The following is a 24,949-nucleotide window of genomic DNA, read 5'->3' as shown; positions in this document are numbered from 1 at the left end:
TTACTCTTTTGCTTTAAAATTCAGAACCTTTAGAGAGCACCCTGATGTTGTCTAAATCCATGTAGGCTACCAAAGACTGGCACCAGCAGACGTGCACCTCAGTTCTGTTCTCTCTCTTGCAAATGGCTATTTTAATTTGCCTCAGGGACACTTAAGGTTTGCAGAAACTCCACACAGACATACAGCAAGAAGATTGTTATGGTAAATTATATGAACCATTTTAGAACCTAGAACTTTGTGGATCTCTCTATATCACAATTAAGTGTAATTTACCTTCGCTGTTTGGCACTTACCTCGATAACTGTGGTAAATCAAGAACTATCCAGCATGGACTATAAACAGTTCTTTATAGCTTAATTTATACTAATCTATCTGCAGAATGACCTCTGCAAGTCTTGCATATTGGGGGCATTCTGCACTTGTACTTATTCTCAGGTTCTATTTCTTTTCTCCCTTTGAAGGTCATCTTCAAGGCAGGTTATCTATTAGGCCTCCTCCTTCATGGAGACGAGGATTTATTTTTATTGCTTTTAAAAATGGGTTAGATGTTTCTGATTTGCTTGCTGGTGTCTTTTTAATTTCATCATGGGAGTCTTGCCACTGGATGCACTGTGATTTTGAGTCCTGATTTTATTGTCTAGGTAAAATGAAGGACAAATTTGAAATGTTTTTCACTTGAAGTGCAAAGATACTTTTGATTCACAATCCTATTGATGCCTGTGAAACTACTTGCAAAGTAATGACTGATAAATTCTGGTGGATGTATCCAGGTGTAACTGTTGGGTATGTAAATCTTCACATCATCATCAACTATGGAATAATTTATGATACAATAGCAGAGCTACATTAAAAGTTTAGGCTTGATTTTCTCTGAATGTGAGGATTCAGAGATTCCTTGTCCAAAGTTACTTTTTTGCTATCTTTGCAATGACTTATGACTTTTTATTGAGCTTCCATTGTTTCTGTAAGTTTTTCCTTTTACTAGTTTTTACATTTGTCTTGATTCCCAGATTGAAGAAGGTCTATTACTTTGGGATTTTGGTTTATTCTATTGAAATCCTAATATTGAATAATAAATAATAAAAATATAAATAAAACACAAACAAAAGCTTACAGTATTGCTTGATTACAATATTTTGAGGAAAAAATTAAACCAATTAGATCATTGGATATTATGTTAATTTGCACTAATTCAAGATCTAGTCAGCTTTGTGTTGTCTTTGTTTTGTTTTTGTTTTTTCTTTCCTTAGAAGATCTATCCCTTTCCTCCGAAAGCAGAAAGAGAAGTTATTGAAATTGCCATAAAGCAGATACTCCTTTTTATGAATGGTATAGCCATGAAAGAAATGTCTACCTACCTGAACTGACTTAATAATGCAACATGCCTGACTGTTTTGTAAAAACTTTGAGCAGAAATAAAGCAGCACGTTGTTTTGGACATGTCCTACCTGTGGGATTCATGAATATTAATGCTTGAAGCAACCTTAGCCTGCCTGTCTCTATCTATAAAGCAAGGAATAATATGGTTTTTTGAGGAGGAAGGAGGAAAAAACTGAAAAAGCAAATGTGTACCGAAAAGAGGAGAGTACAACTATGTACCAGATGTTCATCTGCCATGAAATGATGCATTGTCACGGAGAGCAGAGTACCACTAGCAGCACAGAATGACAGGTTTACCTTCAGACCAGCTGCAGCTACAACATATGACATGGGGGAAAAAAAAATTGCAACATTCTTGAGTCATTTTAACACAAGAATAAAGAAAGAGCAAATGGAGCCAGAGCAATGTCTATTTATTGGGGGAGTAGTCAGTTGTCTAGTAAAGCCATGACCTCCAGTAAGGACAATTATCTGTCTTTTGATGTGGAGAAGATGTTCTATTGTATTTAAAGTTAGGAGGAAAAAAAAAAAATATTCTCAGCAACTGTACTGTCTTGTTCTGATCCCAGCTATGCATAGAGGTTTAGAACATATTTGGAGGAAAAGAAAGAATAAGAGCCTGCATTTAAATAGAAATCAGGGCAACACACAACCTAGGTTTGTTAAAATTTGGTCATACTGAGCAAATTTTGAGGGGTTGTTTGTGTTTGGTTTTTTATTTGTTTGGTTGGGTTTTTTTTAAATAAGCATTCTTCTGTACAAGGGAAAAACAGATCTTCTAATTTACCTTCTTCAGTAAAGCATTTGATGTAGGATTACATGAGGAGTTCTGACTTAAGAAGATATACTTGAAAAATGAGGAAAGAACTGGATAAAAGAGAATATCAAATGGGGAGGTTGGACTGTGGAAGCAGGCTCCTAGCCAAGTTACCCAAGGACTGTTCTTAGGCTCAGTTTTGTGTAGTGTTTTCCTAAGGGACTTCGGTGCTGTAGGAATTTGCTGCTGAAATTTGCTGATGGTACAAAATTTGAAGAAGGCAGTACAGAGGAGGATTGGGATTGTTGAAATGAACTCGGTGACCTTCAAGGGGAAGCAATAGAAATGGAATGAAATTCAAGCTAACAGAAGGCAAGTTCATACAGTTTGGAACTAATCATAAAATTTTTCTCATTTAGACTGGAAACTTCGCAGTGGAAATGACAGAGGAGGAAAAGGAAATGCATTAGCTGAGCACAGGATGACTGAACCCTCATCTTGCAGTACGTTGGAAAAGACAAACAAAACCCTTTAGCCTATCAAGATAAGTAATACCCAGTGGAGACAGAAAAATCTGAATTCCATGGCACAAGGCAGTGATACAAAGCAAATCACTGTGGACTGCAAAGCGATGAGACTTTATCTGGAATACCATGCTGAGCCCTGATGGCTTCTAGAAGAGAAAGCACAAGAGCTGGAACAACATCAGCTAAAATCTACCAGAAGAATAAGTTTGAGAAAACAGACACAGGTTGGTTTGGCAGCCACGGTTGAGTCTGAGGAAGTCCTATGTACATGAAAGGAGAGTTCTGTCTACATGAGAGAAGATCAGACAAACTTTTTCAGGATGGACTTTGCCTGTGTGAAGGGCACATGGGCCAGAGTTGCTGAAGTTGATGACTTTTTCTGTCCATCTGAGTAGGTATATGCTGCAGCACATCTGCATAGTGGGTCTAATGGACAGCAGCAGTGGGAGACAAGGCCTAGCAGGGTGAGACTGGAGCCTGCTCTCTGCTTTCCTCTGATCTGAGTTGAGCACATCCTGGACAAGTAGAGCAGTGCAAGTACAGTGTACACCAGGAGACAGTGGCTGGTGCCAGCTGCTGTACTGAGTGACGTTAGGCTTGGATCTGCTCCCATAATACACCTTGCTACCCACTGTTTTTTTTTTTTTTTTTCCCAGTGGGTTTATGTTATTAACTTTTATCTCTGGGGCTACTAATAGTTCTGCTCTAAGCTTCTTCTGCCTCTAGTGTCATGAGGCTCAGGGTGCATGCTGGACCCAACATCATATTTCTGGTCAACTGCCAGATTGTGTATGGACTCAGGCTCCACATACAAACATTTATATAACCAGAGAAAGCTTGATTTTTGTGTTTAATATACTTTCTAACATCTTGAGTCAGCTCTGTCTTGAGCTATCTGGCACATCCTTAGATATCATGACACTGTGTCAAAGATTTCAAATAGGGACAACATAATCTTAGTCTAAGTAAGTCATCTCTACTGCTAAAGATTAATTAAACATTATCAAATTAGTCATAGCTTGATGACTATCAGCCTCTTGGTGTAATTAAGATACAAGAATTATACAAAAGTTTGTACCTACTGGGTAGGCAAAATCTAATGCCACTTGATCTTTTTCTGGATTAATCTTTTAGGCTTAATAATAATAGGATAAAATGCAGTGAAGACAGATGTAAAGTATGGCACATATGAGAAATTCAGTTGCACAAATACAAAACAGGGACTGTCTAGCTCAGCAACAGCACTTGCAGAAAGAGTATAATATGGGGTTATAGAATAGGGCTTAGCAATAGAGGCTCTGTGTAAAACAAACAAACAAAAACCAAAAACATATCCTCTTCATGAACAGCAGCTTGATGCAGAAGACATTCAGGATAACTACAAATATATTAAAAAAATAACTGCTCTCTGTCTCTTTGAAGCATTCAGATGGCAGAAAAACTGTTGTAGAGCGGTTTACATTGAAATAGGCCTCTGGAAGTGATGTCCTGTGTTAAGTTTTTGGTACCAGATATTAAGAATCATGCAATGGGAGCAAGTTCTGGAGAACTGCCCAACAGATAAAGTAAGAAAGAACTGTGAAGAAAGGTTCAAAATTTGCGTTTGTTCTATCTGGAAGAGTCGGAAGGGGATACATTATAAAAGATTTTGAAAATAAATTGATTGCTATAAAACTGATTACTTTTATATTGATGTATATGACTGATTGTTGTTCACAGACTGTTGGGTAAAAATTACTTAGCTGAAACAGCAGGAAAGGAGATTAGGGATATATATTAAGCTATGAATTAAGAATATATTATTAGACAAATATATTTCCAGGGTAGTCTAAGTACCATATATCCTGCCCCAAAGTAGGGAAGAAGGAATTCTACTCAGAGAATTTTAGGATTCAGATAAATTTACAAAAATGAAGGACATGACCAATAAAGTAATGAGACTGACATATCTACTGAAAATGTTACATGACCCTAGGAAACTTGAATGATTTCACTGCTTTCAAATGCAATGGGATTCACAAAGCCTGGCAGGGACTCTGACCATGAAGCACCTTTTATTTTTTTTCTCTTTAGAAAACTGTGTGTGTCCTTTCTGCTGTTCCTTAGGTAGGCAGCTTGGTGGTCTAATGCATGAAGAAAACATGCAGACAGAGAAGTGTAAAAATCTATTTCCAAAGCGAGGGAGTACCTTACTTTCAAGTACTGAGTGTTAGCTAAATTAGGATAAAATAAGCTGCAAATCGCTTAGGCAGGATAATTGTCTGATGAAATCAACAGAAGTTTCTACCTTAGGTAACTGTTTCTAATAACTTGGTCTTTCAGACTGCTGTAAATCTTCAGGATAATTCTGAATCCCTGGCAAAAGTCAAGGAAATGGAAACACCATGCACAAGCAGTGTATGTTTTACTACTTCCTGAATTGAGTCTTACAGCTATTACAAAAGACTTCATATCTTTAAAAAAGTGCCACTGTCATGACTGCTTGCTTTATTCTTGGAGGACTTGTCTTCCCTGGAAGTCTGTTACAAATTCAGCACATCTAACTAAGTGGGGAAAAAGGCATAGACAAAGAATTTTTTCCACCAGGTGAAATAACTTTTAAACTTTGGATAGACAAGTTAACAGGTATGACAGCTAACTGTGGATGAGGAAACTCTGATTATGGCATCATCTTTATGGCAGAATTTTTTTCTAATGGGCCTAGAAGATCCCTTATGATTAAGTTGAAGTATGTGACTAACTCCCACAGATTGCTTCCAACACATCTATCTGCTTTTCCAGGTGCAGGTGCAAAGGATTTATTTTTCTGATATTTTTTTCTTCTCCTGTGTAGATCTATGTTTAATATCTACAGTGCTTAATTCACTTGGGGAATTTGTATAGTAAACTGAAGCACACCTCAGGGTTACAAATGGCTGGTGTGGCTCTGGCACAGCCAGATATGCATTGCCTGTGCCTTTATTTATTGTAACACTCTGTGGTGCACAAAGCCAGAGAGAAGAGGTTTGGCTGCATACAAATTAGGTTTTCTCCCATTATTGTGCAAACATCTCAGTGGAAAGTGTGTGTCGGTGCTTGCACAAATGTTTAGAGATGGTTGATTCAGATTCATCCCAGTGCGTCAGGGCATATGGAGCAGGGCCGGTGGGTGGTGGGGGTGCCTTGCAAAGCAACTCCCAAACAACACAACTGGGCTTCCAGACCAGCTGACAAGTGCTGATGAATCCTGAAGGCCACCTAATGACTTTTGTTCAGGAAGGGGCTGGTAAATGATGGATTTGAAACTGGACCTCCCATCTGTTCCCGATTCATCTTCCACTGAAGCTAAAGAATGAGAATGAGCAACCAGGCAAAAGCTTCATCCAGCTGTCTGGGGATCATGTCACCAAGCCAGACAGCAGTAATTTAACTTTTCTCTCTTCTAAGACCAGTATATAGTGGCAGAAATTTGTTTCTTCATTACTAAGGATTTACTACATGCTTCGTTGTTCTTGGGGGGAAGGCAATATTTCCTGCTTTGTAAATGTGACCTTTCCTTTCTGGGTATTTTTTTAGCCAGCTATATTTTGCTTGTATGAGATAAATGTGTGCAGCATTACAGAGGGGACAAAGTCCCGGTGGAGGATTAATAAGGATTGTCCTGCACAGTGAGGAATACTTAGTTATGTTATTGTCTAAATCTTCATACAGAGTACTTTCACAGGTCTGTGATATCGCACCAAATGGTTATAGAAAATCAACAGATTGAATTGGGGGGGAGGATTGGAAAACAACGAATTTTAGGAAAAAAAACCAGGCCAGATCTTTAATGATTAAATAAGTGATGCTTCCTTAGAAATAATGACACATATCCACAGAAGTTGTGGCCACAGCAACTGGAGGCAGAGACCTGGGGCTGCGGGAGCACAGACCTCAGAGTGATATGGACTGTGTACTGAAGACTGGTCTGTTTACATGCAATGTGAGTGCTGCTTGTTCTGCAGAAGGGCAAATCGGCTCTAGATTAGCTCTAATGAGCCTCCTGTCACTATGGTTGCCACTGAATGATGTGAGGGTTTTATGCTGTAAATCTCTTTTTAGTCTGTAAAAAGGCTGTTGTTTATTTTCAAAGCAGCTGTGCTTTTCTGATAGATAGAGAGACATCTGTTCTGGTTATTGTATCAGCCTAACACATTTGTGATGGCTTTCCCACCACCTCACTATGTTGTGATATCACCTCCTTTCCTTGTGAGAGAAAAGGCAGGGAAGGCATCTTTGATCTTTTGGATCTATTAGGGTTAAATATGCTACATACATGTTGGTTATCTGACTTAGGTGAAAATACAAAGCGCCATTTTATGAAACACTTAAATATAATAACTTTATGCCCTGGAAACAAACATGCTCCCTATGACATTAAAAAAGGAAGCCAGGAAGAAATTTCCAAATGAAACTTACTTAAAGTGAACAAGTTCCGTGTTGAAAAATTGCTCTCACGGAAAACCTGCTTATAGTTCCCAATCAAATTGGAAGGATGTGTTACATTGGGTGCACAGGGAGCTGCCTTAGGGCTGATAATACTCATCATTTTATTAATAATTTATTGATCGATTAAAATCAATAATTATTTTATTAGCATCTTCCGTGATGTAAGCAGAATAGCTTACTGATGGTATGAAACCTGAAAAGTCGGCAGATACCAGAGACACTGAAGAAATCGAAATTAACTTCATAAATCAGAGGAACTGTGTGCAAGAAAGCAGTCTGTGATTCAGGAAGAGTAAATGCAAAGTATCACATAGAAGTTGAGGATTACCTGGCTCAGCAGGCTTTCTGCAGGAGTGGATGTAAGGCTTCTACAATGTTACAGAACAGCAAGAAGCAGTGCAGAAACCCTAGACAGCTTTTACCAAAGCACAGAGAAAGGAGTGTTGTGCATTAAAAAAACCTCAGCTGCAATGCTTCCCCACACTTACAGAACAGTGAGGGAAAGCTGGAAACAGTCTTATGGGTGGCCATAGAAGTGATTCCAGCATCTAAAAAGAGCCAGACATGTGGATTATGGAAAATTCAATGGAGATTGTAAAGAAGAGGTTAGGAAAAAAAAAAGTCACAGTAGATGTGACTATAGGAAATTTCCAGTCTCACTGAGGAATAGACCAACCGATATCTCAAAGTTGTGTCCAGCCATAGTGCTTATAGGTCAATGATTTTCTTTTTTTTTTTTTGTATTGTAAGTTAAATTCTTCTCACCTTAAAATAAAATCAAGATGAACTTTTTGTAACCTGAATTTAGAATAAAAAAAATGTGGCTTTCTCTGAATAAAAATTAGCTACCAATCCTAAAAAATATTTTGATCTGAAAACTGGAAGAAATCAATACGGTTTCTATATCATTGATAGAATTGCACAGGATGAGAGTGCCTGATACCCACACTTCAGGAATTAGAATGTTAAACCACACACAATTTGCATAATGTTATTCGTAGCACAACAATACCAAGCAAATGAAGAAATATCATTTCACTAAAGCACAAGGTACTATACAATCCAGGTTTAATGAAATCTCTTAGCCACAGAATAATGGAAGTCCAGTGTGAAGGGGATAAACCATGATCCTTAGACCAGCAATCTGAGCTGTACACAAAGCAGTGCAAAGTGGCCTGCCTCTCTGCTGTCCTGGCTAGACACGTCTTTTAGACTTTGCATTTAGAGCAACATCTGCAGGTGAAGCTGCTGCAGTGGGGAGTATCCATCACACCCCAAAGCTGCTTCAAATATTCAGCACAGTCTTAGCTTTTGGGGCTTTCTATGTCTTACTATGCTCTTGGAGAAAGATGATAAGAGAAATTAACTTCCAGCCTACTGCTTAAACCTACATTTTTTTAAATTAAATAGCCTTTTTTTTTTTTTTCTTTTTCTGTCTATACCTACCATTCCTGCCTTTATCTATCAAGGCTTGGTATGATTGTGACGCTGAGACAATTTTGTGACAGCCAATGCAGGAATGGCTTCACTCCTTTCATTACCAGCACAGCAGCATCTGTGTTTCAAACATGATGCCAAAAGAGAAATGTGCTCCTCTACTTAGGTATCCTGCAGCACCAAGATCAATTATACAAAATCCATGCTCTTGGGCTTTAAAGACTGTAGATAGTGGGGATTTTGGAAATTAGATTGAAGTAGTTAAGTATTGCAAATTTCCCCTCTTGAGCGGCTGTGGCTTGATACGGCTGCTTAAAGGATTCTTTGGCAAATGGATTGCATTTCCTAGTGGGATTTGTGCTGTGAATAAATAAATTTCGATAATCAACTACTGATACTTCTGCAGTCTTCATAGCCTGCCTTTCAACTAAATGCACATGAGTATAAATATTTCTGTCCATTTAAAATCAAGTAAGGCATTGAACTGGAATGAAAACACCACACCTTGCAAAAAAATCCATCAATTTTTTACTTTGCTGTGTAAATTTGTGAATTTTGTTAGTGCCTTCACCTATTTAATACTAACTAGGTGTCAATCAAATGCTGAGCTGACTTGCCAGTGGGAGTGCTCTGGAAATGAGAGAAAGCATCTTGGAACATCTTGCATTTAAAGAATGATATCCCCTCAGCTTTCCGAAGATCTCTAATTTCCTTTTAAAATGATTCTGTCATAAATCCAAACAGCTCTCTTGTTTCAAACAGAAGCAGAATTAGGGAATGCAAGCCTGGAGGGAAGGGAACTGGAGGGAACAATCACCCCAGGCTAGACAATGAAAGATCTTTAGGCATTATTTTAATGTCTTAAGTTGATAGTTGAACTTCCAGAATGCTGATAGATTTGGCTGCAGTTTTGGCATGCCTTTCAGGGTTTTGTTTTCTTTTGTTTTATCTTACCTTTGAAAGACCTTGGCACTTTATATGGGCCCTAATAAAAAGCAACTGAAAATCTGATTGCTTATTTGGTCCTGAAATGGAAGGAGACTTCTGAAAAACATGGTTTTTGTAGTAGCAGGTGGTATGAGGCACAGGGCTGGAGAAACTCTGTAGTTACAGTTTTGAGTCTTAATAGCTTCTGACATAAATAGGACTGTGAGAAATACTTCCACAGTTTGTGTGTTGTACACAATTGATGATGCACAACATTGTGACTGCACCATTGTACTTCCTTCAATAATCTCCTTATTCCTCTTTGAACCTTAGCCTAGTGATGCCAGCACTTCTGTCAACTTAAGGAGTTCAATGCTTGCCAATGTGAGAATTATCTGTGAGCTTGTTAGTGTTAGCTCTTTGAACATCTTGTTCTTGAACTGCCAGCTGTTATAGGATCTGATTTATGTTCCTGACAAAGTTGGAGTAAATGAATAAATACCGCACCCTCAGAAAATGCGTAATCACACCTGATATCTACAGCTTTCCATAGAAATTTTTATTCTTTCACTTCTTTGCTTTTCTTGCTCTCCATCCTATTCCCAGTCCTTCCAAGTATTAATTTAACCTAGAAATGCAGCTTTAAAGAAACTTTTTCCACTTTGGAGAAGTGAATGTTATTTTCTTCTTTTCATTTCAGAAAATGAATCAGTTTTTCATTTGTACCACTGTGCTATGGCCACATGCAGCAGGTGGTGCTGAAACTTCCAAGATTAAAATAAAATAAAGTAAGGGACAGACTGGTCTGCCAGCTCAGAGCCAAAGAACAAGGTTGTGATTCGGTGCTGGTCCTGCCAAATAGACTCTTCCCATTTCTGATGGGAGCAGGATCAAGATGGAAAATAAAGGGTTTTCATTCTATTGGAAAATAATATAATTGTATGAAGATGGGAACTCAGTTCTTCTCTGTCTTATTTCTGCTGACTTTGGGTTGATAGGCTGGTGTCATCTTGCTTTTGCCTCTGAGTGTTTTGGCAGCAAAAATCTCATTCTAAGCCTCTTCATGTAACCATAATGATTCTGTTTCCCCAAATGGACTATTTCATTAGTAGAAGATAACTACTCCTTTTTCATTAACTTACTTAATACTGCACTTGATTAAGCACAAAGTGCCTGGAGCTTGCACACACACATACATGTATATATAATCTGCTGAAGAAACCTGATATTTCTATTTTACTTTCATTGACTGAGATTGAGTAACTTTAAAAGACAGGGAATTGTCAGTTGTCACTACTCTTTCATAGTAATTTAGGAACTAGCTAGCGGAGCTGAGGATCCCATCTGTGGTGAAATCAAAGCTGCATTGCCAATTCCTATGGCAAAGTTAGAGGAAAAATGGTGGGAGAACAGCCTTCTCTGCACAGAGGTTGCAACTAAAATAGAAGGGTTTGAGCAAGGAAAATAATATCTTAGTCTGAGCTACCTGATAAGGGGAGTTACTCACTTCCCTTTGCATCCCTTCTATTAATACAACCCCTTAATAGCTCTCCTCTCTCACTTTCCACATAAAAACTCAAGGCTTTTGCCTACTTTCATTTTAGTCCTTGCTTACATCTTCTTACAGTTATTATACAGATTATACAGATTATACAGATTTCTCAGCCTGATGGGCATATCCTAACCTCCAAGGTAAATTTTGCTGAATCTCACTAAGTGTCTGTAAAATAATGTATTTCCATAGGAAGGTATAAAACCAGCACCAGAAAAGACTTTCATGTCTCTCAGTGCTGTCCCCTGGTATCACAGACAGCCATATAATTTAATTTAATTCATAAACTTATCAAGGTTTTTCATCCTGAAAGTAGTCTGGCCTTTCTGGGAGACCCAAATGGTACGTGAAAGGGCAAAGTATATCCACAGCATTTGATGACAGTGACTGCACAGGCTTGAGAAAGCGATGTTCTAAGTGCTGTTTGGCTTTGCTCCCGTGTCTTGAACACAGCTGGAAACCTTACCATTGGAAACAGTAAAATTAGGGCTTCAGAGAGAAAATCCCCCAGCTTTTCAAAAACTTTGTGTCATTTGTCTCTTCTCCTAAACACAATAGTAATAGAGATTTTTCCAATGAATGGTTCTATCTTTTGACCTTCATGGAAGGATCTCCAAAATGTGAGTTCTTTCTCCTCCCTTTTCCCCCCATAGTTTAAACTTTTCACACAGAACAAAGAGACCCAGAAAAAAAAAAAAAGACAAGGTTAGCCTCTGGGGCATGAAGGAGAAAATGATTTTTTGCTTGGAGCAACTTTTTGAGTTGGGTAATAAAGTGAAACATGGAGATGTTGACAAAACAATAAGTAAAATGATATTTAGCAGTGTTGCCATCACAAATTCTCAGCATGAACAAACTGATGTAGTCTATTATTTACAGGAAATTCAGTAAACAAAATGTTGAAATTATTCCTAATGTGCATTTTTAAAAATATCGCTGGAGTTGCTTGGCAACTAGTTGAAGGTGGTGCCATGACACATAGTTTCCTTCTTCATGACGTTTTCTTTTTATTTTTGAGTAGTTCCATCCTTGTTTCATATCTGAGCATAGATGCTGATTCCTGATTTTGTGCTGCTCCAGATTTTGGTCTAGTTTTAGTTGAAAAAAGGAGAGTGGAACTTTTTACAAAGTATGATTTTGATTTTAAATATGTTGGAAACCTGTTTTTTGCTTGTGATGCTGGGAGGGACGGAAAGTTTTCTGTGGTATATGAGAGTTAAGAAATACAGAGACATCATTTAACCATCAGCATCCATCTTCCAAACAGCTGGCCTAGCCAAAGTTTTGCATGCACACAAAATTTTTGCTGAGGCCAGGCAGGAACATTAAGAGAGATCCCACAGCTTGTTCTGTGAGTATGTAAGGTTTAGGTGGGTTAAAGAGGTGCTTTTAGCTATTCCCTCTCCTTTCCTTGCCTACAGGAAGCAGCATATGGAAGAAGTCTGCTGCATCAGTGTTAAGCTGTTAGAGGCATTAAGAATTTTTGGTACCTTTTGCCTTTTTAGTTCAGAAGATGACTGTAGTGCTTAATTATTTATTTGTTGTAAGGAATCAAATCCCAGGAGGCTTGAAGCCTGGGATGACAGGCGAAAGGGACTTGGTCCTTTAATTTGCTTCCCTTCAATTTGCCAACAGAAATAGGATAAAATTCAGCTCTAATTTACCTGAGGGGAGCCCTTGAACTAGTCTGCATGAAAATTTCCTGCTTCGCACAAAAATACTCAGAGGAAATATTAAAACATCAAAAAATGCAGGTGTTTATATGAATAACTAGTTGTATTCTGGTCACATCCACTTCCTTGGAAGACTTCATGAGATACGATATAGCTGGGAAGCCTTGCTGTTCAGATCTCCCTTTAGCAATGTGTGGCCTTACCAGTGGGAAATGTAACTCTGAAGAAGTTGTGGCTATTCAAGACTCTACTGTGACTGAGAATATTTACAAACATGCTTTGGTATGGTTCCTCATAACATGAGGGATTATAAATATGCTCCTATTCTACCCCTGTCCTCTTCTACCTACATACTGGGAACTGTTGCCAAGTCTCAGACAGCATAGCCTCATAAATATATTTAAAGTGTTTGTTGTTGATTTTGTTGTTGTTTTTTATTTGTTGCTATTATTGTTCTTTATGTTTTTTTCTTTCCAAATGAAAGGAAAACAAACAGTGGAACCTCTTCTGATAATTAGATCTTGGGAGCCAGCCCATCTGTTTCTGTTTATATGTTACCCAAAAAATGTCTGTTTTAGCAACACCAACTGCCGGCAAGGTCCAGAAGTCCATTTCAGTAATTATGTACTTTTAGTCTTTAGAAAACACATTTAGTAGCCAGCTGACCCTAGTGGAATACCATTTTATAGAGATCTTTGCTAGTAGTAATTGGCCAGCTGGAAATTCCCCTTAGGCAAGTTTAAAACACATCTTCTTTATCTATAATGAAAAGAAGTTTGTCCTATTATTGTCTCAGACATAAAGATGTACTTTAGCCTCACAGAACTTTGAAAACATTCACATTAGAGAGACTTCTGCTTATGTATGGGAGGACTCAATATGTTTAGTAATTATTACACAGAGTGCATTTGCAGAAAACTGGGAGTTTTGTGGCTTGGCATTTCATGTATTTCTCAGCCAGATTTGCCATTTGCTGTCACATCTCTAGACTCTTCACAGCATTTTAGTAAATAATTAAAATACTGTGTCTGACTCTCCACTCTGTTTCCAGCCTCTATAACAGCGGAACTTCATTTAGCATCACAAGTATGTCTATCTGTCGCCTCCTGGAGAAGGGGGTAAAGCACGGAGAGGTTCTGGCTGGCAAGTCAAACATTGTTAAAGAAAGTTCTGGCTGGGAATAATAATTTTTAATTTTATGGCAAAATTACTGTGAAGAGGAAGAAAAAAAATTTATTTGTCAGCCACAAGTCAAAGATAAATGATAGTGTCAGAAGTGGAACGAAGTTACTCTAATTTTCAGCATCAGATTTTAATAAAAATTATATTCTTTTCCTCTGGTACTGTCACAATTATTTTCTAGGGGGATAATTGGAATCAAACATGATTAATTTCAGGTAGGAAAGCAAGCAGCAGGGGCAGATGAACTTCTGAGCCACAAAGCTCTTTTTCTTTTTTTCTTTTTTTTTTTTCTGTTGTCATTAAAAATAATAATTAAAAGCAAGCAGAGCTCAGCCTCCTTCAAGATGTGATATTTCAGCAGAAGTGTCCCTAAAATTAATGTACAAGTTTTCCACCAAGTCTCAGGAGCTATTTAATTTTTGATCTCTCTTTTTTTTTTTTTTTTTTTTTTTTCTCTTGCTGGCAACCAAATATGTGTTTCCTTCCTTAACAGCAAGATCATCCATAAGAAAAACTGTTTACTGCCCGTGGCAGACAGGTGTAGGGAAGCCTGCTAGGACAGGGAGCGTTCCTGCTGATCGGCTATTTCACTCCCATTGCTCATCCAAACACAGGCTGGGGTCTGCCCTGGCAGAGCAGTGGGATGGAGATGCAGGTCTGAATGCTGAAGATGTGCCCCATTCGATTTTCTCATACTGACTGGCAGATGCAACAAAACCTTTCAGTCATGACACCATTGGCCCTTCAAATGCCCATGGGATGGGGGAGGTTCTGGCTCTGCCTCAAGAATGTGTTCTCTTCAACCAAGATTGTTTCAACATTTTAATCCAGACTAACACCCATAACAAACATAATCCATGTTAGATTGTGAGTCACACATTAACTCATCTTTGTGATGGCAAAGGTACTAGTTTTCCTTAAGCATCTGAGATAGTAATGTCCTGTCTATGGGATATTTCAAAAAACTCCCTGCTCCTGTATTGCAGTTGATCCTTGAAGTAACAAACTGTTGTTTCTGCTCTGAGCACAAGACAACTAACTCATGGCCACTGAGCCATTCATTGGAAAATGTAATTCGAAAGATGCCAGACAAACCTTTTGTGGTTGTTGTTGTTTTTGTTTTGTGATTTAAGGTGGCTGAAATATTTTCTTGGGAACATGTATCTGTGTTTTGTTGTGAAACAGCATGTTCACCTCCCCTCCACCACTCCTTTTTTTCAATTGTTGCTTTTGAAATAAAACATTTTGGGGTTAGATTTTCAGAAGAAAATCTTTCTTCTGTTATTTTTCTCCACTTAATGAAAACGTCAAGACATTGTTATTCTGCTCTGATTCAGGATTGAAACAATTTGGGAATTTCCCACACACCTAGAGACACTCAAACAACCATGACAAAATGGAAATTAAGTTGTTTTAATAACACTGTTGTTCTACTTCTTGCCTAGTGTGCGCTCTCTTCCAGTTTTGTAATTTTTAAGAAAACATGTTGAAGAAGCTGTTGACCAGCCAGCAGTGTACTGCAAGAGGAGTGGATCTGTGGAGGGAAATGTTGCTGAAAAAGTACATAGATCTTGCAGATATTTCAGGGAGTTTTACTTTGGATCATCTTTACTGGTGTCCCATGAGCTGAAAGCCTATGAGCAGCTGGAGTGGCTTGATTTCTTGCTAAAGGAGTCTAATTCCCATGCTCCAAGGCTATGAGGTGATGCAAATCAAATCCTGTAGTGAGCCTGATCAGGACATTAACTCTCTTATGTTTTACTGCCTTAAAATGTTCTCCATTGCAAATTTTGACCTTCCAGTTGTGCAGAGCTTGACAATAAAGAGTGTCCTATCATGCCTTCATGATGATCTTGCATTTGTCACACAGTAGGAAAAAGATCACCATTTATTGTTATTAATGGCAACTGTTGACTGTGCAATAGTAATTGCAATGTGAATTACTATGAAAGAAGTGATATCTATTATTGTAATTGTTTGAAAAACTGTAGCATGATAGAAACCTTTGTTAAGTTATTCTGAAGGCATGTGTAGAGACTCTTATCTTGCTATTTTTATTCTAGATAAGAGCAGTTTCAAGATCCGAGAGACCAAAAATCATACCATTTAATTACAGAAACATAAATGGTTTTGTCAAGTTATTAGTGAAACTGACAATTTGACAATTTTTTGTAAATGCTGACATGACATGCACATACTTAAGTAGTTTTACTCTGCGGGAAGTAGATTAATTCAGACTCTTTTAAGCCCCACAAACTGTCACATTAGGGAGATGGTTTATTAATTTTACCTGAACATGAAGTTAAAATGTGATTGATGTCTTCTTATTTGATATATCCATAATTTTGTGATACTAGTGAGAGCTGTGTATTTTAAACATTATGTACAATAAGAATTCAGTTGCAATTGAGTTAAACAGAGGATGAGGAAGCAGTTGATACAGAGGGTATTTTGTGACTAGTTCGCTCTTGTAGTCTCAGAAACGGTGATTAACCTGGATGGATCTGAGATATCCTTAACTATTGAAATTGAACTGTCTTTAGGGAGAGTAAAAGAGAGATTATCCTTGGAGGGCAGTTTCTGAAGATACTGACTTTCTGCCATTTCTTCAGTGAAGTCTCTTAACATTTACAGTACTGCTGTATGCTTTCTAATTTTATGGAGGTTTTAGCAATACTGGTAATGTCCAGAAGCAAGGCCTACGATAGGGTAGTAAAGTTCGGCTCTGCTGAACTAAAACTGATACTGCAAGTTCATCTCAGAATGAATCCTTATTTCAGTATTTAAATGTATGTTCCTTTCATTTCCTTGATGACTGAAAAGAGATTGTAAGTCACGGTTGTGTTGAAGACATTTACAAATTAAAGTGTTCTAGATAAATCTTGTAGGAAAAGGATTTAAATTTCAATATAAATGACAGAAATGAAGGAATTAATGATTTGCACAACTTCTTAAAACAGCTAATGCAAAAATTTCCTGTAATGCAATGTTCTGGCTGAAAATTAACATGTAGAAATTCAAGACAATTTAAAATTATAGTTCCCATAGCTACTGTAACTCATCTAGCAATCCATTTAGGCAGTCCTTGATAAAAGTGCATCTGTCCATGTCTAATCAGAAGTTTTGGAGATGGTCGTGTTAACACCTCAGTGTGATAAAGGTAGATAGATAACTTGGGATATTTTTTGCTCACACTCTCCTTAAATAAGCATCATAATGAGTCAGCTATATTGTACTAAAATAGTAGAATTCCATCGTCACCTTGACATAATATTGCATACACATGCAAAAAAAAAAAAAAAAGCCTTCTCACTTCAAATGAAGGAATCTCATTGGCTGCTTGGGGTTTGGGAAGGGACCCAGAGAAACAGTGAGGATTTGCATGCTGCAAATGGGCGCATACTGTGAAATCATCTTCTAGTCTGTCTTCTGCAAACCACAAACATGCTTTCTCTTGGGCATGCTGATAACACAAGCATAAACATCAATTAATATTTCCCTGCTTGTGATCAGAGAAAGCCATCATTCAAAACCTAACTAACTGCAGCAGGACTGGAAAGAAAAAACAAAACAAACACAACTGACTGTTAAATGTGTGTGTTTTCAGCAGAAGTGTCTTCTGAGCCTTTGGAGACAAAATAAATCTATACTGATGATAGTCTCTGAAAGTCTCTGAAATTTGGTGGTCTAGATAGTTCACGGAAAATGGAAGCTTGTATATTTGACAGCATAATTATTATGCTCTGTCAGATTTATACAGCTCTTTCATAAGAAACACTTAATACTTCATATGGATATTACTTTTCCCATCAAATATCACTTTAGGAAAAGTTAATAATTTAGGAACTTTTATATTAAAAAATGGCTAATTCAACAGCTGTATCTGATACCATCATCAGACTTTGCATGGAGGGCACTAAAACTTATCCCTTTTGCCTTGAAGTAAACCTAGTGTTCATGCCACACTCTGCCAAGCTTGATGATCCTGGATTTCAAACAGTAGTTTAAAGCTACCCTATAGAGGATTGAGGGTTGCTCCCTTCAGTGTCATCCTGTCCTGAGATTCATGGCCAATTTACTCTCCTTTCGCTTCCCTTGCCCTGCCATATCTCTGATCTCATTAGAAAAACACTATAATTAAATATTATAAATATAAATATAACTGAATACTCTATTTAGCCTTCTCTTCAAGTTTTGATTTTCAGGTTTATTCCCATTCCAGTGGCACAGAAAAACACCTGTAAGGTATATCACACTGTAAATACATCTATTACTTGGAGAAGTAATGAAATCAACCTCTAATATAGTTGTTAAAAACTGAAAAGAAGTGTGGGATTCACTGTGAACAGGACAGTGTTTCTTTAACTAGTTCTAAGAATGAGTATTTTCTTGATTTAAAAACAATGAATAATTCAGGATACACAGCATACAATAGAAGATTTGTGGAAAAAAACTGATTAAAATCCTTACAGATATAATTAATTTGCAAGTTCTTTTTTCATTCATAAATGCATGCTGGTTAGAAGCCTGGATGGGACTCCTTCCTTGGAGAAAAATATAAATTAACATGCATAGGTTTTACTATGCATACACACACATAGATTTACTTAAGCCTAAAAGTATATGTGTGCAATATGTCTATATATGAACTTCTTTTCCCCTAATTTACCAGTCACCCTGAAGAAAACAAAGTGCTGTGAAGACTTGCTGTTGTGGGATCAGATCTGGAGGGAGTATATCTGCAATGAGTAACATTTTAGGACACCCCTTAGACTCGAATCTCTGTCTGTGAAGTCAGAGGGAAATCAGGATAACACTGAGTAAGTAAAAGATTGTTTCTGAAGTGCCTTCCATGGGAACTTAAATATTTCATCACTGACACTGTAAATATTCTTCCTCCACCAGGGACACCACTGCCAATTTAGCCTCATTGATTATCAAGGAAAAGAACTATAGCACCACTTCATTTTTCACTAATCTATGAAAGAATACAACAGACCCACTGCAGCACATTAAGTGGAATTAAGGGATGCATGTAGCATCTGTCTACAGCAGTTCCTGAGACGCCTATCAATCTCTGTCTTCTGCTTTGCACAGGAGATGATAGATTAATGCAATACAGAAACTGTGCTCTTGTCTAGCTCAAGCTCAACGCTACCAATAGCCAAATGAACAAATTTGATCAACCTGGGCTGGGTCTTGTTGTTAATTGCTGCTGCATTTGAAAATCTATGTACTTTGTATGATGGCTCATTTTTCTGCATGTTTATCTCTTTGAATCTCAGGAGGAGGCAATGCAAATCACACATCACACAAAAGGTAAGTACAGATAGCAGTGCAAAGTAGGAGTTTTTGGTAGACCAGACTTCATTCAAGAGGCATTTGAAGGTGTTCCTATCCATTTACCCAGTAGTGAGTTTGGGCACATACTTTCAGAGGATTACCTTGCTTGGTACTTAAAATTATGTATGACTTGAATTCTGCTGTGCTTCTTTAGGATTCATCAGTTGATTCGGTAATGGAGTACAATACCTCAAATTTGTAGGGGTATGAATCACCTCTCTGGAGATAGCTCGCTCGATTCAGAAGTAGGGAATAACTTAGACTGAGGATCTTATCTGCCTATGGTGAGTGAGGTGACTTTCCCAATTTTATCTTGTTTGCTGTTAGCACAGAAACCAACACAGAGAGCTGAACTTTGGTAGCTGCTGATATTCTTTGGGGAATATGGTTCCAAGTGAAGTGAAACTCAAGGAAAAAAGCATGTTGTCAGCTCATAGAGACAGTATTTGCCATTACAGTTGTGTTCATACATGCTGTTTCTTACCTACATGGGATGAGTGGCAAGCCTGCTTTCAGACTGCACTAGCTGCATCCACTGCATGGTGGCCACTGCTGGTTATGCCCTTCCAGCAACACACTGGATCTGTCAGAGTGTTACACTGCATTTCTCATTGCGTTGCTTCACTCCAATTAGAGAAAAGACAGTAGCTGTATGCAATCAGATGCATCTGGTAAAACATAACATGGAACTTCCTAGAGAAAATGTCTTGCCTGAGTTGGAGTTGAGCGAGATAGTGCTGACCTTGGTATGTGTCCCTTTAAAGATACTGGGTCATTAAACATATAGGTTTTCTTCAGATACCAGCAGTAAAAAAGAGACATCCTTCCAGAGCTATGAAATGCATTTACCAAGAGACTAAGCAGAATATAAACTCTTGAAATATGTGGTCTAGCGAGTTTCTTAAGGGTATTTGGCCTGCACAGAAAACATTCAGTCATCCTAATCTTCAAGGATTGAGGAAAATGACTGTCAACATGTTGAGGAAAACTGCAGAGTGAATTGAACCCATCCTTCTACCTTCTGCCTTGGCTGGTCAGAAAACCGCTATTAAGAAGAGTCAGAGAGGCAAGTGCTGACAACAATAAAGGATCTTTGCTACTGAATCCTAACCTGGGATACATCTTTACTAGGTGGTGTTTTGCTTTCCCAGGACAAGGGTTAAATCTGCAATCATTGTTGCTATGCTGACAATTCTTTAGTTATCCTATTATGTTTAGTTGAAATGCTTCTCTAACACTTGCTACATATCTGCTCTAAACATTTAATTCTTCTACTTTTTTTTTTTTTTTTTTGTTTCTCCATCACATGATGCACAGGTGAGGCAAAGGATTAAGGTTTACTATGAAGATCAAAAGCTTTCACCTCTTCTTTCCCCCTCTCTCCCAAACCAAAGGCAGGTATATGAAGGTTTTAAATGTGGATGAGGAGGACTGGGCACCTTTACATGTTACTTCATAGGTGCAGCATCTAACACAGCAAAAGCATATGTTGTGTCAAAAAAAAAAGAGATCTGCCAGAGCATAGCTGAGTTATCGGTGTCTTTCAGTACAGGAACACCAGTTTCTACAGCCAGCAGTACCCACTCATGTCAGAGAGACAACACATCACTGGAGTGTTTCTGTTTCCCAGCCTGACTGCCCAGGGTCACACTTTCAGGGAGGAAGGGAGGAGAGAAGTAATAGGCAACGGTGTGAGTGGAGACTTAGGATTAAAGGATAGGCATTTCTGGAAATGAAGGCTATAGTGTATCTGTTTCGTATCAATAAAGTCACCTTTTATTGGATGGGAGAGAAAACATTAGCTAGTCTCCAGTTATACCAGTTGAAAGAGAAAATAAATATTTATAACATCTAGGAGGAAAAGAATAAGTGAGCTTTTGGAATATTATAGTAATTTTATTTTTTCTCCATCTTCCTTGGTATAACACTTTTAATTTACACTACAACTTTTTATCTTTTCATAAGCGGTTTGGCTGTGTTTGAACTGGATTCATACTAATACAGAGGGTGAGCTAGCACTTTTTCTTATCTGCTTCTAACATCTTTGCATATGAAATACACTGTTGTATTTCAGCACATTGCAGTGTTATCTTGGTATAACCCAGACTTAGGTTGTGGTGGCCTGCTTGCATATTGCCTTCAAGCAATGGAGCAAACTCAGGGTGGTTATACTTTTGCCAGGAAAAACAATTGCAATTTTATTTAGGCTAATACCACAAAGTTATGTGAGTGTTCTTTTCTGATGTATGTTGGATCTGTAATCAAAAACTTCCACAATTTTCTGAATGCAGCATACCGTGATACACAGATCCTCTCAGTTAAATATATGCATTGGATAGTTTTCTCCTGAAATGTGGTACTGGTTCCTGCTATATGTTTCTTTAGTAAGGCTTCTGTGAGACTGTCCATTTAATGGGTTTGTGAACTTAAAGATTGTTTCCTTTAGACTAAAGAAAATGTTTTAACAAGCAATTCCAGGTTGATAGTCCACTCTGGTCTGGAACTGCTTTTCCCACAATTGCAAGTTATCAATTTGCTGCATCTGCAGACATGAGTTGAGACACAGTAGCAGTCCACATGGATGCTCTCAGCACAGCCCAACTGCAAAGTGAGACAGTTTGAGTTCAGTTACAGCAAACGTGTTTTGCCTCATAACTGGGGTGAGCTAGAAGTCAGCATCCCAATTACGATGTACTGGCTGGATGTGGGAACTAAGATGCAATATGTTGGCTTGCAAAAGTGTGAGTATATTCTCTGACTCCTTAAATACAGCTTGCTGAGAACTGATGCAATAGGGTAAAGGAAGGAAATATAAGTCTGATACTGTTCTAACCTACTTCTGGTGAAATCATCAAGCAAGTAACCATGTATGGCTACCCATTTTCTCTTTTTAATTTTCCCTTTTTCCCCTCTGGTTCAATAGCTTCTTTGAATCTGCTCAGGGACACTGTGACTTTATTGAGAAAGGGAACATGCCAAACCAAAAGAAAACATGAAGTACTGTAGATATCAGTGCAGGACTCCCCAGGGTTTTATTAACTGAGTAAATGACATGCATGCCAGCAGCCAAAAGGTAAATTCTCAAGTCAGAGATGATGCCAAAAAATTAAAACAAACCCAACAAAAAAACCCTTAAACCACACAGAAATGGATAATTGAAATTTTGCAACAGGCACATGAAAAAATGGATTCTAGATTAACTCGAATGACTGCAAGTTTGGTTAGCAGCTTAATACAGACAACAGTAGAATAAAAAGATGCAGCAATGTGAAGAAAAGGGAAAAAATATATATATTTCAGAAGAGATGTTGAAAGCTGCATACTGAAAAGAGAAGAGACTTGGGAGTTTAACTGAAGGTAAAAATAAAATAAAAAAAATAAAAAGCCCCCTGTGTTCAGCTGCATTTCAGGATATCATAAGTATTCTAAGTAGCCTTGTAAGAGAAATGTAGTATAAATCAAAGAAGATAGTGTTATTGCTGGAAGACTTGGGCAACAAGGACCTTGCTTACAGCAGAGTGTTCTGTTTTCGTGACTGAAATTGAGAAAATGTGTAATCACTCTTGAAGGGAAAGCAGTGCTGAGCAATCACAGATTAGTTCTGATTTCCAAGATTCAACCATGCTAAAAAGAGTGAGAAAAGTCAGACTTATTTTTCCTTCCTGAAGATAAGAAAGAGCTCCATGGGGACCTACATGTTTCTGACAGAATCACCAAAGAAGTCTGACAAAATGTGTGACAATTACATTATTTAAATAACCTGTGAGTGGAAACATTTGTCTGGATGTGTGGAGGAAAGAAATTTCAAGTGAAAGCCTTGTATTTCAGTATTTAATTAGCAAATTAAAAAAAATAGTTTTTGATGGGAAGAGTCAGAAAGAAAAAGAGACCCATAGAGCTCAAGAGTAAAAATGAACAAGTCTTTCTCAATCTAATAAACTCTCTCTTATTGTTCATACAACTAAGACAACAGTGACCAGAAGGTGATCCACTGGAAGCACAAGCTGAGGTTCTTTGCACCTCTCTGTTCTCATCTGACCTACACAAATTCTGTTTCCTAAAGCTGAATGGCTTTCCTCCCCCCCGCCTACCAAAGGTTTCTGGGATTTGAAATCAACTCCACAAGGGACAATGGCTTAATATTTGTACTGCAGTAGTTCATAAATGCCTGAATCCAGTACTGGTCTTCATGGTGCCAGGTTGTGCACAGAGCAAAAAAGGGGTTTTCTCTTTCCTAAAGGTTTGATGAGCTACAAAATCAGAAGTTTGTTCTCAAAAAGAGTTTGTTCCTATATCCCAAGTGATTCCCGTGAAGTATTTACGCTGAACTTCTCATACATTTGGAGCATCATCCAGTGCTTCTAAGATACCATAAAAACAGAATAGAAATATTGTAAAACGTCTGCTAAATGCAAAGACTTCATGTCTGGCACAGGATCTGCAAACATATAAAAGCTGGGACCTTATAAAAACAGAATTCTGTTCTTATATTCTCTTCTTATACTCTGTTACAGAGACCAAGTTGTTATTGTAAACACAACATTGTGCAAGATGAACCTTTGCTCCAAACTAGTAAAGATGCTCTTGTGCTATGCATGTTATATACAAAGAAACCTCCTGATCATTTTGAGCTCTCCGAAGTGGTCAGTACTTAGCTTTTCTACAGTCCTTACTGTGCCCTAAATCACTAGATGGTGCCAAGTATAATGACAGTTTTATCATTTTCTGGTTTGCATGGATAAAGAAACACCTATGCTGTAAGAGGTCTTTTTGTGTGCCACTTTAACATAAAATGTAGGAGCTTTGTAAACACTTCAGTGGAAAGAAATATGCAAAAGGAAATTTAATACAGGCTTCTGTGTGGTTCTGCAGAATTCCATTATAACTTATCTGCATTAAGCTGATGTGGATTGCATTTGTGCTGGTTTTGGTGCAAAGGAAAAAAAAAATGTTCTGATAGGAAGGAATAATGGGGGGAATTCGATAATACATGTGAAGAGATGAAATTTCATTAAACTAATTTTAACTTAGAAGGTGGGTTAATGGACAAAAGCTCATCCCTAGTGGTATTCTTGTCTGTGCTCATCCCTAGTGGTATTCGTGCCTGTGATTTGCCCTTTTTCTTTATGAGTGAGGGACAGCAAGGAGCTATGTTCCTAGGCTACAACTGGGTTACAGCTATCTTCTACCCCCTCACATGGCACCTTCTTTGGTGCTATATGCAGTGTCCAGAGACAGCCTGATACTGGTGGGCCTTTCGGGACCATGTCAAATACATGACTCCTTAAAAGCCAGTATCTTTGATAACTTCTCTTGGGAAATAGCTAAGAAAGCATCAGAGATGGGAATTACTACAAGTGCACTATGGGGTCTCATAAAGAACTGAAATCCAGCTAAAAAATTGAAAAGGCAAGGTTGAGATTTGAACTTCTGTTCCAGACCTACCACTTTTGCTGGTATCAAACTCCATTGCAGCTGAGGTTTGTTTGAAACAAGTCCTCACATACTCTGAATGTGACCTGAACAGACACGCTCATCACTTGACAAATTATGCATTTGGAATGTATGGTTGTTACTTTTGTGTTATTTGTTACTTCTTATGCTAAGTTACCCCTTCAATGGTCTTTAATAGTAACTTAAAGTCAATAGCCTATAGGGAATATTTACTATTCAAAGTATCAATATCAACGTTCATTTAGGAGGG

The sequence above is a fragment of the Nesoenas mayeri genome (genome assembly GCF_963082525.1).
Source record: "Nesoenas mayeri genome assembly, chromosome: 7".
In the NCBI taxonomy this organism is placed as follows: Eukaryota; Metazoa; Chordata; class Aves; order Columbiformes; family Columbidae; genus Nesoenas; species Nesoenas mayeri.
Note: the sequence above shows the minus strand (reverse complement) of the source record.